Genomic DNA, 17,212 nt, shown 5'->3' on the forward strand with positions numbered 1-17,212 from the left:
ACTCATAAAACTGCATATAAAAGTTTATGTCAAGATTGAAAAATACTCGAATTAAATTTAGTTATTGAAAAATGACCAATACAATTGGTAAACTGAAATCGTATAACTATACTTAATAGCGATAATATTTCGCAGCATGGTAGAACGTCGCGTGCACGCATGAAAAGAAGTGAACGAGAAGAAAAGATATATGGATATATTGCTAGCTTTTATTATTGAAGCAATAAAACCCTTCTAACCGAGTAATAATTTCAAAGTTGAGAACCGTTCAGCTTCAGAAGGCACTTTTGGTATAATATCTGTGTATGCGTGTGAGTGAACCTTCATTCGAAACATCTAACTCGACGACGACTACGACGCGATGCTTTGTACCAATAAGCTTTCGAATACTGAAATCCTCTTGGAATATAATCGGTCTTACATTTTCACTAACGTATTTTATTTTACACGCTGTGACACGTGTTTCTGAGTAATGTTCACTTCCTTTTTATGTCTTGCTCCGTTACGTTCTTTTTACGTTGGTAAATCGATACGATTAAAACGAATAATATAGATTCTTCCAAAGATACAAGCATCGATCAAAAGAAATATCCTGAAATTTGATCTATTCCTAAAATTTTAACGAATTCCAACATATCAAATAAACGTACGAGATGGAAATACATTCGAATAAAATTGTACAATAAATATAAACTAACAATGAGATGATAAAAAAGAAAAAATAGAAAATGAGAAAGAAAATAATATTATTCCATATTTGTTTGCTCGAAATTTTGCTGCGATTATTTAATATCTTTTATTTATTTAAATAATGGAATATAAGTTGATTGAATAACATAATAAGTCAATCGCGTTGGTCGTAACGTAGGAAATACGCAAGAACATCGTTAGTTCACCGATGACACTGCCAAATCCATGAAACAGCGAACGAATTTACCAACGGATATCCGATCGGACATTGACGCTAACGAGATTTTCTCTTGTCGACTTGTAGGTGAGAGTATACGCCTTGAAAAATATATACCGATAGCGTTGCATTTTCACATTTTCACGAGGAAATCCGGTGACGAGGGAAATCAAATCTTTCGTTCAAACGAAAGAGGGACCTTTCTCAGGCCTTCTCTCTTTTTTTTCTTTAACTACAGGTAGTAGATAGTACCTTAAAAAATAAAATTATTCTATGTTTAAAACTATTATTCGTGATTCATTTTAAAACTTAGATTAATGTAGCTGTAATATATAAAATAAGAAATGGACCAAAAGTTCTTAAATGTTATTAAAAATCAATTACTCTTTTCCAAAACTTTTTAAGATTATAATCGCACTTGTGATTTTACAATCGAGTTAAATACTTTTACGATCCAAAAAAAGAAATAATTCTAAAAAGTTTCTCGAAAGAATAATTAATTTTTTAGAATCATGTAGGAACTTTTGACCAACCCTTTATTATATAACTTAAGCTTGACAAAAATGAATCTTTTATGATACGAGCTAATCATTAATAATCTTTTGACGAGGTATTGAAATAAGAATTAAAAAATGCTGATGTACGACATTGTGATTTGAGAATTACATATTTTATAGAGAATTAAATTCACATGTTCCTAGAATGAAATGCTTCATTTTATCACGTACAGTTACTTCCAAAAATATTCGAATACTTAATTTTATAAATGTGAAGAACAACTCAGATATGCTTACTAAAATGAATAAATGATCCATTGGTAAAACCAATAGCCAGGAAAATTTCTTCGTAAACAACGAAAATATGAAATCAAAAATTTAGTTTAAACTGCAGCGCCTGAATATTTTTGGAAGTCACTGTATATTCTAAGTACGTGAAGATAAAAGAAAAACCATCTTCATCGGTTCTTGCACCTACGTACATAGATATCAGGATTTCGAAAGATAACGCGACAGACACTATGAGCTTAACGTTTTTGCCCAACCTTTTTCCGATAATTAATGTTCGTTCACGTTCTAGGACCAAACGAAAAGAAGGAAAAGGTTTCGGAGACATGAAAATAGTAGAAGAGAAGGTGGATCAGATTAATGGTCGTTTTACTCGCTCACCATTACAGAAAAGAATGCTTTCCGATATCGTCTGTTATCCGAACCGAACGGGAAACGTACATGAAACTTATCCGAACAGAAATCAAAGGGCATCGCGTGTCGTTTTGCCCTTCAAAGAAACCTATAGAAAGTCGAATTGGATTTTCGTAAAACGATCGCTTTTGCACTGTGCGATAGATATGTTATCGTTCTTCATGCATTCTGATAAAACATGGACACATATCTATTGAATTATTATATTTATTTATTAAATTTAGTTAGTTCATCGCATAAAATCGAAATACAGCAAAGGTATGATATCTCGTTTTATTGCTATATGAATTAATGAGTGCCGAATATGGATGCATATAGGAATAGAAAATTGTTACCATTTAAAAATAACGAATACTCCTGTTAATAATTATTTTTAAACATTTTTTTTAATACTCATTATTAATTATTATAGAAGAAAATGTTCTATTACTAACTATACATTGTATAGTTTTTAAGGCTGTTTTATATAAATTAAACCGATATAAATTGGAGCTTTAATTATTGTAGGAAATTTAGTTCATGGAGTTAAATGCTAGGAAATTTTGCTTTTCTAAAGGGGTCAGAAAATCGACACGTAACTTCCTCGATAAAGGCTTTCGATTTGGCGTAAAGCTACGTAAACCCCGAAACTTATATACCCTTGTAACTTCATCATAATAGTCCGGTACACACGTTCACGAAACTCTACAAGAGAGAGGAAAGTGGTAGAGTTTCTGAGCAAGCTAAAAGGGCTTGGATGGATGCGAGAGGTTGGTTGGATGTGGTTTTGAAGGGAGAGGCTGAAGGGATGATCGAAAGGAGGAGGTTCGAAACGTGCTCTCTTGTCCATTCCTGCGATCGTTTCTCAGCCATTCCTCGATTTCACAGCCCTCTTTCATTCCTTATCTCTGTATCTCTATATTTTCCTTTTTATCTCTTTCTCAAGCAGTCTTTCTATCTCCAAGAAGAAAGGATCAATATAAATGTTTTTCACGTTTGTACTATTCTTATAATATCTTTCATTGTAGTCGTAGATTTTAATAAGGATTTGAAAAATTCTGAAAACTTTGAATAGTAAATGTCAATTTATTCTAATTTATCGTAGCACAGGTTAGTATTTTTTTTAATTTTCTTGCTATTATTTCAAATAAATATTTGAAATTAATTATTACTTAAACTCTAAGTATTTGATTTTCCAATAAATATTATAAATGCTTACCATTTTATATATATATTTTTTAAACTAAACAAAATATTCATCAATACAATGTTATATGTACAGTTCAGGTATATTCAAGACTCGATATAAGTACGTCTTCAAATATCTCAGGAATTTATTTACTGAAATGCATGCTTCATTTCGTTGTTATATATTGAAGTCTAGTTGAAGAGATTTTTCAAGGTTTCAGAGTAGATATTCTAGTAGTGTAGTTAGGTCGGAAGTCGAAATGTATCTCTTCTCGGGTGTTTGGGAAAGGAAAACTAAGGAAATAGTAGAAGTTTGTTTAGGATGTTTGTGGGAACTAGAAAAGGGCCTGTAGGAAACTAGAAGGTTGAGATAAGGGAGGTCCTATTTCAGGGTAGGGACAACTAAGTTTTACAATCTTACAATAATGGGTACTACACATTAAATAATATGATAACAACAACAATAATAATAATAATAATAATAATAATTTGTTAATGATAACAATGCAATTGCAACAATAGTTTCTTGTTGCAAAGACGAGGAGAAAAAGCTTGAAAGCGAAAACAAGTCGAATTGTAGTTTCGTTCGTAAAGCTCATGGTAGAAACTGAACGATAAGACGTTGAGACAGTTTAAAATCGAGGACGCGAAACGAAATAAGAAAGATTTTTACGACGCTATTTCTACGATGGGAAAATCGTTCGAGGACGACGTTGAAGAGTAGTGCGACGGACGTCAGAGAAAACGAACTCGACGTTCCACGATGCTTTTCCAACCGAAATATCGAGACGCCTTCACCACAAACTACCTGCTACCTACTTTCATAGATGTGCTTCAGTTTCGATCTACATCGCATTCTATTTCACTTCGTTTCCAAAAGAGTCTAACTTTTTTCCCGAGGACACTTTCAAGATTCTACGGATTTCCCTTTATTTTGATGTTCATTTTCCGTGCAAAGAAATCGACCTGGGTCTACCGAAGAGACATTTTCTTTAGAGAAATTAAATTCATGCTAAAACTTTTCTCTTTCTTCCACGTAAGATTGCTTTTTAATCTTTCCATTTTTGGAAAAAAATCCATTAAGCTTACATACAAATCTATCCTTTTTTACTATCTTCCTTTTTTTTTTTATTTCTTTCATTTTTCCTCACAAAATCAAAGAAGCTTACGTAAGAGTAGATATCTGCCTGCACAGCGATTTACTTCTCGGAGAAAAGAATTCTCCAACTTTGGCTTCAACACTTTACGTGCATATACATAGTGCATCTATGAGTAAGCACATTTAGTGTGGTACAAGCTGTGCTTTTATATAACAACAGATGAGATCAACTTGAGATAGAAAAGTTTGACGAAGTCGTAAACTCTTTAGACATCTTTTAACTTATCTTATCAAAATCTTCAAATATAATACTTCATTAAAATTTGATCTAATGATCTAAATTAAAATTTCTAAAAACCAAAATAATCAATGTTTCTTTCTTCAAATTTCTGCGTCTTGATATTAAATTCATTGCATCCAAATTGATCATTTAATCTTCGTCAAAGAATTCGAGAGTAGCCTCAAAAAAGATTAATCAAAGTTATCGAAAATAACATATGTATGGTTAATTTATAAGTAAATATTAAATTTTTTTGCTGAAAAAAAGCATCGGATTAAATGCAAAACCTAATAAAAAATCAACATTAGTAGAACACTCATTCGTCAATTTGGCTTCAACTGATATTCATCTTGTTGGTAAATGTGCACCGTTAATGTTGCAACAAATCGCATTATTATTCACTATAGTCATGCTTCTCTCTCGGTAAGAGTATTAACGTAAGAAGCTTATTCTATCGCTTATAAACTCTTCGACTATGTACACCATGATCAATTCGAGAAACACTTGCTAACGATTTCGAACGTTTGATAAACGTTTAGCTTGAGAAGAAGAAGACTTCTGTTAAATGATTGCACGAGATTCTGCAGAACAAGAAGAAAAAGATACGCGCATAAAATTTAAAAAATAATAAAAACAAGACAAATTAAATATAAGATGAGAAAATAATTTTGAAGAATTTTTTGTAGAAAGAATTCAACGCCACTAACGCTGACTTCTGTTTAACGAAGAAAGGAGAGGAGAGAAAGTAAAATAAAGAAAGGTGAGGGGAGGGGTTCTTCGTTATAGAACATGAAAGGCTACCGTTTTAAGAGCAAACGAACAGGAATAATTAACAATGAGACGAGAAGATCTCGTCTAAAGGAAATATTCTACTCCTCTTAGTATTTCTTTTTCTTTTCTTTTTTTCTACGAAAAAGAAGTTCACAAATTAGAATGTTCTAATATTTGGAAACCTTGTAGTTAATTGATTAGCTAAAATAAGAAGTAAGTAGGAGGCTGAATACCTGAGAATCTTATATATAGTATAACATAAAAAAAACAATATTAAAAATATTTATCATATATTTTATCACTACGAAAATATCCACCTCGTTTTTGAAAGCATATGAGTCCCTATTTCTCTCTCTCTCTCTCTTGTACTTTCAACGAAGAACGAGATGATACAGATGCCATCTAAACTCAACCTCTCGCTCCAAATATGGATTTCCGATGCACCAAGATATTTTCAATATCGTTGTCGTGTCGATACTCTCCTTTCCAATGAACTTGTTCATCCTATGCTTATTCCTACTCTTAAAATTCACCCCCTTTCTTACTAGTGTTTTAAAGCTAAAACGGTACATTCGATTTTTAAATGCACGTGTCCATCTATCCAAGTATTATTTATTCAGATTATCTTTTTTCATCTAAACAGTTCATCAATCCGTTGAAGTATATTTAAAACCGTTGGTTTTCACTTGGATGCATCGTTTAAAATTATATGAGAAAATTAACGATAAAACAATTAAATAACATAGGAGAAATTCTTATAAAAATCATGTTCTACCAATAAAAGAGAAAAAACGATATAAATTCTTGTCGAACGACAACGTGGAACCAACGCAATCAGAAGCTCCTCTCGCGAGATCGAATTTAGGGTTTGAACTCGAAGGTAGATAGAATTAACGTTCTCCTAACGTTCCCCAATATATAAGCGTGAATGAGTGTGCGTTGGAAGGAACGTTCAGCAAAGTGAACTAAGCTAAAGAAATAAAATAGAGAAGGAAGAAGAAGAGGAAGATTGTGAAGAAAGGTGAAAAAGAAGAGAAGAGAAAACTGGAAAGTAACGCGGAGAGAAAGAAGGAAAGAAAAAAAGATATACTACGTCTTGTAGTATCTTTCCGTCTCTGTCTTCCTTTCTCTCAAACACTTTTCAAGTGCTTTACGACGTCTCTTGGATAAGTACGTGCCGTGCCGTCCCATCTTCCTTGAGTTGTTGAAAAAAAGGATATATCGTAAATAGAGGAAAAGAACTTACAGGGTAGGTTAGGTTAAAGAAGAAGAGGTTTGGTGTCCTCGACCAGTTCCTAGGTTCAATCAACCGTACGCCGAGCAACAAACCACCGCCGTTAATTGGATCCATGCCCGTGCTCCCGACTTTACGAGGGCCAATCGTGCCGAATTATCCGACCTGCATTTCCGGATCTCCTGTAGCAGCAGCATCAACGCCACCGGAGTAGATACCATCCCCCTGTATCTCCCCTAACTTCCTTGTCCTCTTCTCTCTCTCTCGCTTTCTCCATCTATCTTCTGCTCTGCTCTCCTCTGCTCTCCTCTCCTCTCCTCTCGAACGAACACTCGAAAGTTAAAGTGCCAATCGGAGCCAACTTCTCCAGGAGGCTCGAGAGCTTAATGCGTCTTTAAGTCGATGCACAGACTGGATCAGTCCGATACTCGAGTACTTTACTTGAAATACTTTAAATTCAAGAAAGATCAAGTAGATGCTACTGTGCTCCTATCGAGATATCCGATCGTTACGATGATCGAATCGATATAAAGTATCTTTCCTCTTTTTTTCTTTTTTCTGATTAATACTAATCTCTTATCTGCACTAAATATTAATTTATTTAACGAGTTCATTCAACCCAAAAAGATTGATACTTCATATAGAATTTAATTGCAGATATTAAGCTTAAGCCCCGTCATTCGATTTATGGTTCTCATTTTCAGGAAAGCTGAAGATATTCTATCTTTACGAGCAAACATATGGCGTACTATCATAAGAAGCAATTCTATAGGCATGATATAAACGTCGAATGTAAAACATACTGAAATGGTGCGAACCGCGTGCATGGTTACTATGCAATAACATTAGTTCAGGGAACACTTATTTTCGTAATAATGGAAGAGATGTGTCTATTACGATGTATGGTAACTTTCTAGTAGGGACCAAAGTTATTCCTAACATTTTATAAAATAAATATTTTCTATCTAAATTGACTCTAGCAATAACCAGTTTAAAATTTATTTCTTTCATCGATATAAGATATTTAAAGTGCTTAATTTAATTGAAATACTTTGCACAAGGTATTCAAACGATTTGATAAAAAAGTATACCTAATAGTGGACGAGCTCAACGATGTAAAAAAAAAAGTAGAATGAAAGTAAGTAATTAACAGAAGTTTGAAAGGACAGTACGTAGCTACGTGCTAGACGTAGCAAATAATAGTAGAACGAGTAATGCAAAAAGAGAGAGAGAAAGATAGAGTAGGTGAACGAAACGGGAAATCGAGCAGGAGTCCAAATTTCCGGAATACGTTGAACGCCTTGCGAATACGGCGTTGTGAAAGTTGTGGACGTAGAAAGGTAGAAGTAGGTGGTAGAAGGGACGACAGTAGATTTCGTTTTATTTCTTCCGCGAAACACTTCCCCTCTTCCTATTTCATCCTCTCTAAAAACGGTCCTACCGTGCGAAGTATCCCTTTTGCAACGACCCTCCATTTCCGAAAAGCTATAGAGAGACCTCTTCACCTTGACGAGGTGGTAGGAGGGTTAGAAAGAAAAACGGGACACCGCTCGGAACGTCGTCGCTACCCTTTATTTGCCACTTAGCCTAACCCCTTTTACCGAGGTAGAAAACGTTCGCCGGTGAAACACTAGACGGCGCCTAAAGCTTCAACCCAGCCGGCACCTTTTGCTGCGCCTTTATATATGTATTCAGAAGGTGTATATATACTTGTACATATATGCGTGTATCGTGTTCTCCTTCTTGCTTTATCCTCTCAGTCTCTCAGTCACTCAGTCACTCTCACCCCCTCTCACCCTCTCGCTCACCGTCTCTTAACATCACCCACTACCTTAGGGGTAGTTACTACCACGGTTATGTGCTGACACGCTGCAGTTCTCAACAGATTGCATCCATCCTAGAAGCATACGTGCTTACTCGAGGAATCTTGCTTCATCTTGTGTCAGCCGTACGTTTCGTAATTCAAGTAGCGTAACCGACGATATATGAAACCGGTTGTGCATCTACGTCTACGAGAAAGCAAAACGAATCCAACTTCCTCTGCTTCTACTTTTATATCGTCTCTTGGTATCTATCTACGATTTTCTTTAGATTTTATACGAGTACGCAATATGGTTTTTAATCTTATTTCATTCGATTAAATAATCTTTTTAATGCATCGATATATTACCTAATTTTTACCCGATACAAATATTTATACTAATTTTTTAAAAGTTACCCGATATGAAGATTTTTTTCAAATAAAGCCTGCATTAAATAATTTTTGAAAGTCAAAATTGATTTGTTGAAAATATGCCACCTGATCTATTAGGTCTACAATTTTGCTTCCACTGTATTCCTATAGAGTGTTCTAGCAGTTAGTTAGTAGTCGAAATAAATAGATCATAGACCTTATACAATAAACTTGGGCATCTGCCAACATAATCCCATTGAAACGTTATTCGATTTATGTTTCAACTAAAAGTTGTTCTCGATTGAAAATGTCAGTTTACGAGCCAAATTTTTATCTAAAATTTTTATCTAATGAAACATAAGATCAAAATTGATTATTATTCAAAGTAGAATAATAGATATGTAATATTTTAAAATAAGCTAATAAGTATGCCAAATTTTAAAGAATATATTAAAAATTCGTAAGCAGCATAATCAATGATGTATAAAGTGATATCTTATTAACGATTCTTTAGAAAGAAAGAGCCTATTATCTATCCATTGCAGCTATGATTTAAAAAAGAAACCTGCAAAAAAGAAATATTATTCTAGGACTGTAAAGATGCAATGAATGAATCGAATGCAATCTCTTTTATAGATCGCAACTTCAACTTTAACAATTTTTGACTACTCCCAGGTATCTGTAAATACATAAAAGTTATTAAAAAACATTATAAAGTAATTAGTTTCTGTATATTGAATAGATAGAAGGAACCAAGGAAAAGGGTAAAAGATATGGTATTAATTAGGAAGTTAAAAGAAACTAATTACAATTATAATGTTTATGGTAAGCGGTCTTTGGCTAGATTTTACTTGCAATGGAATGTTTAACATATAAAATATGTTAAACATTATACTGAAAGTAAAATACCATTGCCCAGGTCTAACCACGAGGAGGTAACCGCTTCTGAAGACCCGGGATGTGCATCCTGAAGATGTCCCCATCCGACGACCTAAGTCGATAGCCGTAGAAAATGAAAGCTCCGAGAACGTTTTTTAATGAGCCCTACTCTTAGGCCCCACCCTAAGAGTTTTTTTCGGAAAATCCTTTCAATTATTATCGAAAATGAAGAGAAAAGTGGAATATCAAATAACAAAATGATAAAGATGGAGTGAAACATGAATAGAATTGAAATAAGATGGAACCTGTGAACGAATAAAATACATCAAAAATACATTAAAAATAATTATTCCATGCCTGCGATGCTAAGAGGAGAAAAATAAATAGATTAAAATTATTCATTTAATTATCTTATATTATACTTTATTATAACTAAGTCCTCTTGGTCCTCCTTTTGGCCCTCCTCTGGTCCTCGTGTGAGTCCTCGTATGGTCTTCGTGTAGTCCTCGTGTGGTCCTCGTGTGGTCCTCCTCCTATTGAACATGCAACAAAGAAAAAAACAAACGAGTATGGAAGAAGAAGAAAAGTGGGCCTGGAAACGAACCTGAAAAAGAAAAAGAAAAGATTATTTTAGATTTGCAAAGATGCAATGAATGATCCATGGTATCTGTAAAAATTTGGACTGATCCATGGTACCTGTAAAACATGAAAGTGCATTAACAGTGATTTTTCTTACGAGAGAAAGCGATGCAATATTAAAGTAATTAACATATTAAAATACTGCTGTTTACCATAATTCAGTCGCCTTCTGGTCCCTGTTTCACATAATTCATCCTACCAACAAAATATTAAAAATAGGATCGTTTGGTGTGGGTGGAATTTTAGGTAAGGACATGATTCTATCCTTGGGAGTAAGATAGAATCAAGGCTCGCGTGGGCAGGGTCGCATCCCTGAAGTAGACCTTTCTTCGGAAAGAAAGAATCTACCCGCTACCCATTGAAAAAAATACTGGAAACGAACCTGAAACAGAAAACAGAAAGATTAGTTTAGATTTGCGAAGAACCAATGAAAGCATCGAAAGCATATTTCTTTTCTAGATTAAAATCCAATACTTACAAATGCATTGGAATTAATCATATCCTGAAACAAAATAAAATGCAAATTAATTAAATATATAATATAATAATTGAATAAATCTTGATACCTAAAACAATAAAAGAGACATTAAAAAACATTATAAGATAATTAGTTTCTACGAATGAAATGAAGAATGAAAAGTGGGGAAACTGTATGTAATAGGAAATTAGAAAATGATATGATATTGGAGCGGGAATTCGGTAATGGTATTATACTCTATCATGATTTTAAAGTATTTTCTATCTTTTTAATGAAATATCATTAAAAATTAAATTATGTTAATACTCGATTTATTTTAAGGAAAAATTATGTTTGGTCTTTGGTGGGTGGCATGGCAAATCCAACGATGGTCACCTGTAACAAAAAGCAAACTATTTTAATTATTACCATTCTTAATAACCATTATAAATTATTGACGAGCAAAACAAAAAAATAAAACAATAAAAATATCAAATGACCAACGAGCTATTTTCAAGATTCAACCATGCTGTCGAACTTGAAAATAACTCATTAAGTCTGTAGTTGCCCTCTTGAGCCACAATTAAGTGGGGGCCTCTTCGGCTTTTAGCCTCTTCTTTCTTCAAGCCTACTGTCGGACATTCCCTACGTGCGAGCATGAAAAGAATCTTTGACCAAAAACGTCAATCGTTCCAAAAAGTATTCGCATAATTTGGCATATTACAACGATTAATGATATAGAATTAGAATCGTCCCTGATTCTATATTATAAAAAAAAAACCTAACCGACCCTAACACAACCCTGAAAAAGAAAAATGTGATTAGTAAAACATCCTGAGCTTTTTACATAGAAAATAATTATTACCTTTTGGTCGAGAGATATCTCATCGCCGAAAGGAATATTATTAACCATGTAAAGTATCATTCTATTCTAATACCAAACCGTTATAATATGCCAAATTATGGTCCTACAATTTAGAAACGACTTCAAGACATTTTCACCCAATTACTCTCAACTGCTTATAACACTAATATAAATGAAATACATTTCACATTACAATATATATATGAAATAATTCCATTTATTTTCTTTCATCATACATCTTATGCAAATAATTCCGATGTTCGTTAAGGGGGTGATCTATTTATTAATTATTACAAAATGCATTCGCGTTTCCCGTTAGCTATCCTAGCTCGTGGACAATCAACGAACTTAAAAGTTCATCGACTGTGCACATATTACACGAGCACATTTAATCGAATGTCCGAGCAGTTAATTATGCTAATCGATGACCTAATAACACTTCGCACTTTTGCTATCGAGTAATATAATCGAATTAAATAAAAATAATACTAAAAATGCAATGCATTTCTTTGCAATATTTTTATTTAATTTATTCTTTTATTAAATTATATAAACATTTCAAAGATTAAATCGCGATAGTGCGAAGTGCTAGTTATAATACTTAAAACTAAGTATCAATTCATCAAAGGTTTTGCAGATTTGATTTCGACTCTATCTCGTTCGAGATAGAATCGAAATAGAAATGAATTTTTAAATGGTTGCAAATCCCTTTGAATCATGATACATAATGCATATTACAGAATTGTCACAAAAAAGATTTACAAGTCAAGCAAGATAGAATAAAAAGATAGAATTTTGTGACAATTCCGTATAAAACCCGGAGGTGGGGACTCGCACTGAAAATGCAAGTATGCCACGTGCCATTCCGGGGTCCTACCTACTTATAATTAAAGTTTCGCATTCGCTCAAAAAAATACACATGCATACCCACCCACACACTCCACGGTTCTCACACATACCACCAGGGTGCAAAAGCCTAAACTAGAGAGCATGCCCCGGGGCACCTCCGACACCCTAGTTCAAACGCGTTTTTCTAAATTTATGGGAGTACGTACCAATTGCTGTAATCGTCTGTCAAGGCTAGTGATTATTGCAATTATGACTAAAGCAAAAATACAAGTATAAACTAGTATATATGCATACTAGTTATATACGAGTATATCATAGTTTCCACAAATAAATGCGGTAACTCTACTATGCAAAACGATTGTTAAAAAAGAAAATTTCGTATTACGCGTGACTCTACAAGTTATTTTTATTCAATAACTTTAAAAAATAATAAGCGCGGTATTACGTATCGCGAAACGATGTACAATGCACATTCCTAACCGCACACACATGTGCAATGTACACCGTGCAATCACTAGCACAATGACAGACGCCAAATGGGGGGAGAAAAACTTAAAACTAAACCCATACTAACCGTTTCTCACCCATACGTGTAACACCTGGGCACACGCATAAATGAGAACGCAGAAAGTATAGGGGGGAGAAACGGGGATTAGTATATTAGTTGCTGAAAATCCTAATCTAAGATTTGATTAATATATAAAAATGTTCTCTCATATAAATCTAAGCGGGCTATGACTCTACAAGTCATTTTTAATGACTTTCAAAAAGATTTTAAGAATTTAAAAAATTAACAAAAATCTCGGACGACTCTTTCATTAAATGGCTGTTCTAATTAAAGAACTGGGCTTTGAGCCACCACTTAATTGCCAGAGTCTATCCGTCGCGAATGGGTTTGTCTTCTTGCTCATTTTTTTATTATATCGAAAAATAAAATCGCGATTAAATAAACTAAGTACGAAGCAATGCATGTAAGACATTTATTACATGCTTTATTGGACGAAATCGAGTAAATTAATACTCGATTTCACCACTACTAAACGCGAACGAAACACGTAATAAAAAAGAAAAGTGCATTAATTAATTGCACTGTTAATTAAATGAATTTAACCGATGAGACAAGAAGACCTATCCTGAACTAATAATATAACATACAATAAAATATACAATTTTCATGAGCAATTTCAAAAAAGGACTAATCCTTTTTTGGAATCACTCACGTGCTCGTCAATAATTTTTTGGAATAATTACAACCAGTAACTCGTGCCGATTGGGACCTTTCATCCTCGGCATGATTGAGCACCGGAGGGACTTTAAATTTTTACTCACGACCTGCTAAATGTTATATTACATATATGTGGCATTTTAAAATAAAATGACGCATGTATGCAATATGAACAATTAGCATTAGAAGTTCTGCGGTGGCTCCAAAACACTCCTACTTCGTAGCAAATGGTGCAGCTGCATCCCTCGTCCATCGACCCATGGGAGAATCCTCGATGCACTTTTCCTCGCACTCCCGTGACTCTAATATCGCGGTAAACGAATATAAGAAACTATAAAAAAGTTTCTTATCGCGAAACCGAAATTTTTCTTATACGGCGAACAACACTGAATCTACATACGCGATCCGATTTGAATTTAATTTACGCCCGGTCACTGACTCTACTTCGCGATTAAAATGTTACTTTAATTATTCGTACAAACACTGATTCTATAATCTAATTCAAAGACTGCATTGCACGCAGTCAATGCAAACACAAAAATTTCACTCCCGATAGGCGGTCACTTCACTGATGCACTTCACTGACTCTACTTCGCGAACAGTCTGTACGACTGTTTTAAAAGTAAAAAACTATAACTTTATACGAACAAACTTAACGCAATTAACTGCATTGCTCGCAGTTAATTGAATATATAAATCTCAAAAATAACGCGAACGCGAACGCGAACACGAACGCGAAACGCGACCGAATTTTAATTAACGAACGATCGTGCTTCTAATCCGTGATTTTAAATTATAATTATAAACGATCAAACACTCCCGTTACATTGCTTCGCGCACGAATTGCAATGACGTTCTGAAACAGAAAACAAAAAAGAACGATTAATATCGTCGTCGTAATCAAAAACTATTGAAAATTTATCATAGAAAATGTTTCATAGAAAAATATACTTACTTCTAATCTTCATTGATGAATGCACGATGGGTCTCCTACCCTTAGGGTGACGATGACCGAATGCACTGACTCTACTTCGCGATAAAAATTGTATTTTTTAATTATTCGCACAAACACTGACTCTACTTCGCGATAAAAATTGTATTTTTTAATTATTCGCACAAACACTGACTCTACTTCGCGATAAAAATTGTATTTTTTAATTATTCGCACAAACACTGACTCTAATTTTTTGCAACTGCATTGCGCGCAGTTCAAAAATCAAACACCAACACTTGCTTACCTTTCTGTAAAGAGAGAAAATAAGAAAACTATTAGTATCATTGTTACCATTTAAAAATTACAAGTAATTATTAAAGAAATGTTTAATAGAAAAATGAATTTACCTTCTATCTTGATTGATGAATGCCCGATGGGTCTCCTACCCTTAAGATGACATGCCGTAGACGGTTCCAACGAAAATCAGAAACTTACGTGTTTCTTATCGCGACCACGACACTGATTCTAATTTTTACAACTGCATTGCTCGCAGCTCAAACACTAACACAAACACTTAGCCTTCTGGAAAAAGAAAAAGAAAAAACAAAACGATTAGAATGATTGTTATCGTTTAAAAATTATAAGTAATTATTAAAAAATATTTAATAGAAAAATTAATTTACCTTTTATCTTCAGTGATGAATGCCCGATGGTCTCCTACCCTTAGGATGACGATGGCACACGTATAAACCGAATAAAAGAAACTTTCGGAGTTTCTTTACCCGAAAAATTTCCGATTTTTGTTTAACGATGCAAACACTCGAGTACCTCATTGCCTACGCGCTCGATTGCAATGATGTTCTGAAACAGAAAATGAAAAAGAACCATTAATATCTTCGTCGTAATCGAAAAGTATTTAAAATTTATCATAGAAAATGTTTCATAGAAAAATTATACTTACTTTTAATCTTCAGTGATGAATGCCTGATGGGTCTCCTTCCCTTAGGATGACGATGAGTAGTAGACGGTAACGAAAATAAAAAACTATAAAAAAAGTTTTTTATCGCGACCACGACCGCGAACGCGAACGCGACCGGGATGTGCTTTACTGACCGCACTGCACGTCAAAAACGACTGAAAGAATGCACATGATTAGTGTTCCTATAAAATAAATCGAGTATTTTAATGTGGGATATAATATGAAGGTAGTATTAAAGGGAAAACAATGAAATGAATTGTAATATGATATTAATTAGGAAAATGAAAGAAACTAATTATCATTATAATGTTAATGGTAAGCGGTCTTTAGCTGGATTTTACTTGCAATGGAATGTTTAACATATAAAATATGTTAAACATTATACTGAAAGTGAAATACCATTGCCCAGGTCTAACCACGAGGAGGTAACCGCTTCTGAAGACCCGGGATGTGCATCCTGAAGATGTCCCCATCCGAATTGAATTGAAACCATAGAAAATTAAAGTCCCAAGAAAAAAAATCCTTGAAATTATTAACGAGAATGAAGAGAAAAGTAGAAAACCAAATGACAAAATGATAAAAGAGGAGTAAATCATGAATGGAATCGATGTAACATGGAACCTGTGAACAAGTAAAATACATTAAATATAAATGTCACACGCGTGTAATGTGCTAAGAGGAGAAGAATAAATAGATTAAAATTATACATGTAATTATAAATTTAATTATACATTTAATTAAACAAATAATTATCTTACACTATCTTTTATTATAACTAAGTCCTCGTGCTGTCCTGGTATGGTCCTCGTACTGTCTTGGTGTGGTCCTCCTCCTGTGTAATCTGTAACAAAAAAAACAAAGGGATGGGGAAGAAGTTGAAAAGTAGGCTTTTTAAAGTGAAACTTTTTACGTTTTTTTTTAAGTGGTATCCCACCGGTTGGACTAATCCACTGACTCTAATCTATATTACGAGGAACTTACGCTGCACGTACAGTTTGCCCACCAGCACTATATTTACTGCAAGCTTGAGGAACTGAATCCCTGGGCCCGTCTTACTAATAGCGGTGGTAGACATCCCTTCTAATGCAGTTTCAGTTCCTATGCTACGTGCACATCTATGCTTGCAAAATCGCGAGTTAAAAAAAGCAAAGTAAAATAAAAAAAAATAAAAAAAAAGGATAGGGTGTTTCACTTTAAAAAGCTAAGGGAAGGACATGATTCTATCCTTGGGAGAAAGATAGAATCAAGGCTCGCGTGGGCAGGGTCGCATCCCTGAAGTAAATTCCTTCTTAACAAATGGCGCCCTTTGCGAAGAAGAAATCCACCCGCTACCCATTGAATCGTTTCTAAAAAAATAATAAAATTTTAATAAACGTTTGATATTAAATTTTATGTAACAATGAAATGTAATGTTTAAATAAATATATATGCGTTTAAACAATCTTAATTATAATAAGAATTCATTAAAATATTAAAATAATTGTTAATTAATCGATGCAAGCGTCTATTGTTGTCTAAAAGCTCGGAGTATATGTTCTGTGATCCTTCCTCCTCG

Source organism: Polistes fuscatus, unplaced genomic scaffold (genome assembly GCF_010416935.1).
Source record: "Polistes fuscatus isolate 324 unplaced genomic scaffold, CU_Pfus_HIC Scaffold6, whole genome shotgun sequence".
NCBI lineage: Eukaryota > Metazoa > Arthropoda > Insecta > Hymenoptera > Vespidae > Polistes > Polistes fuscatus.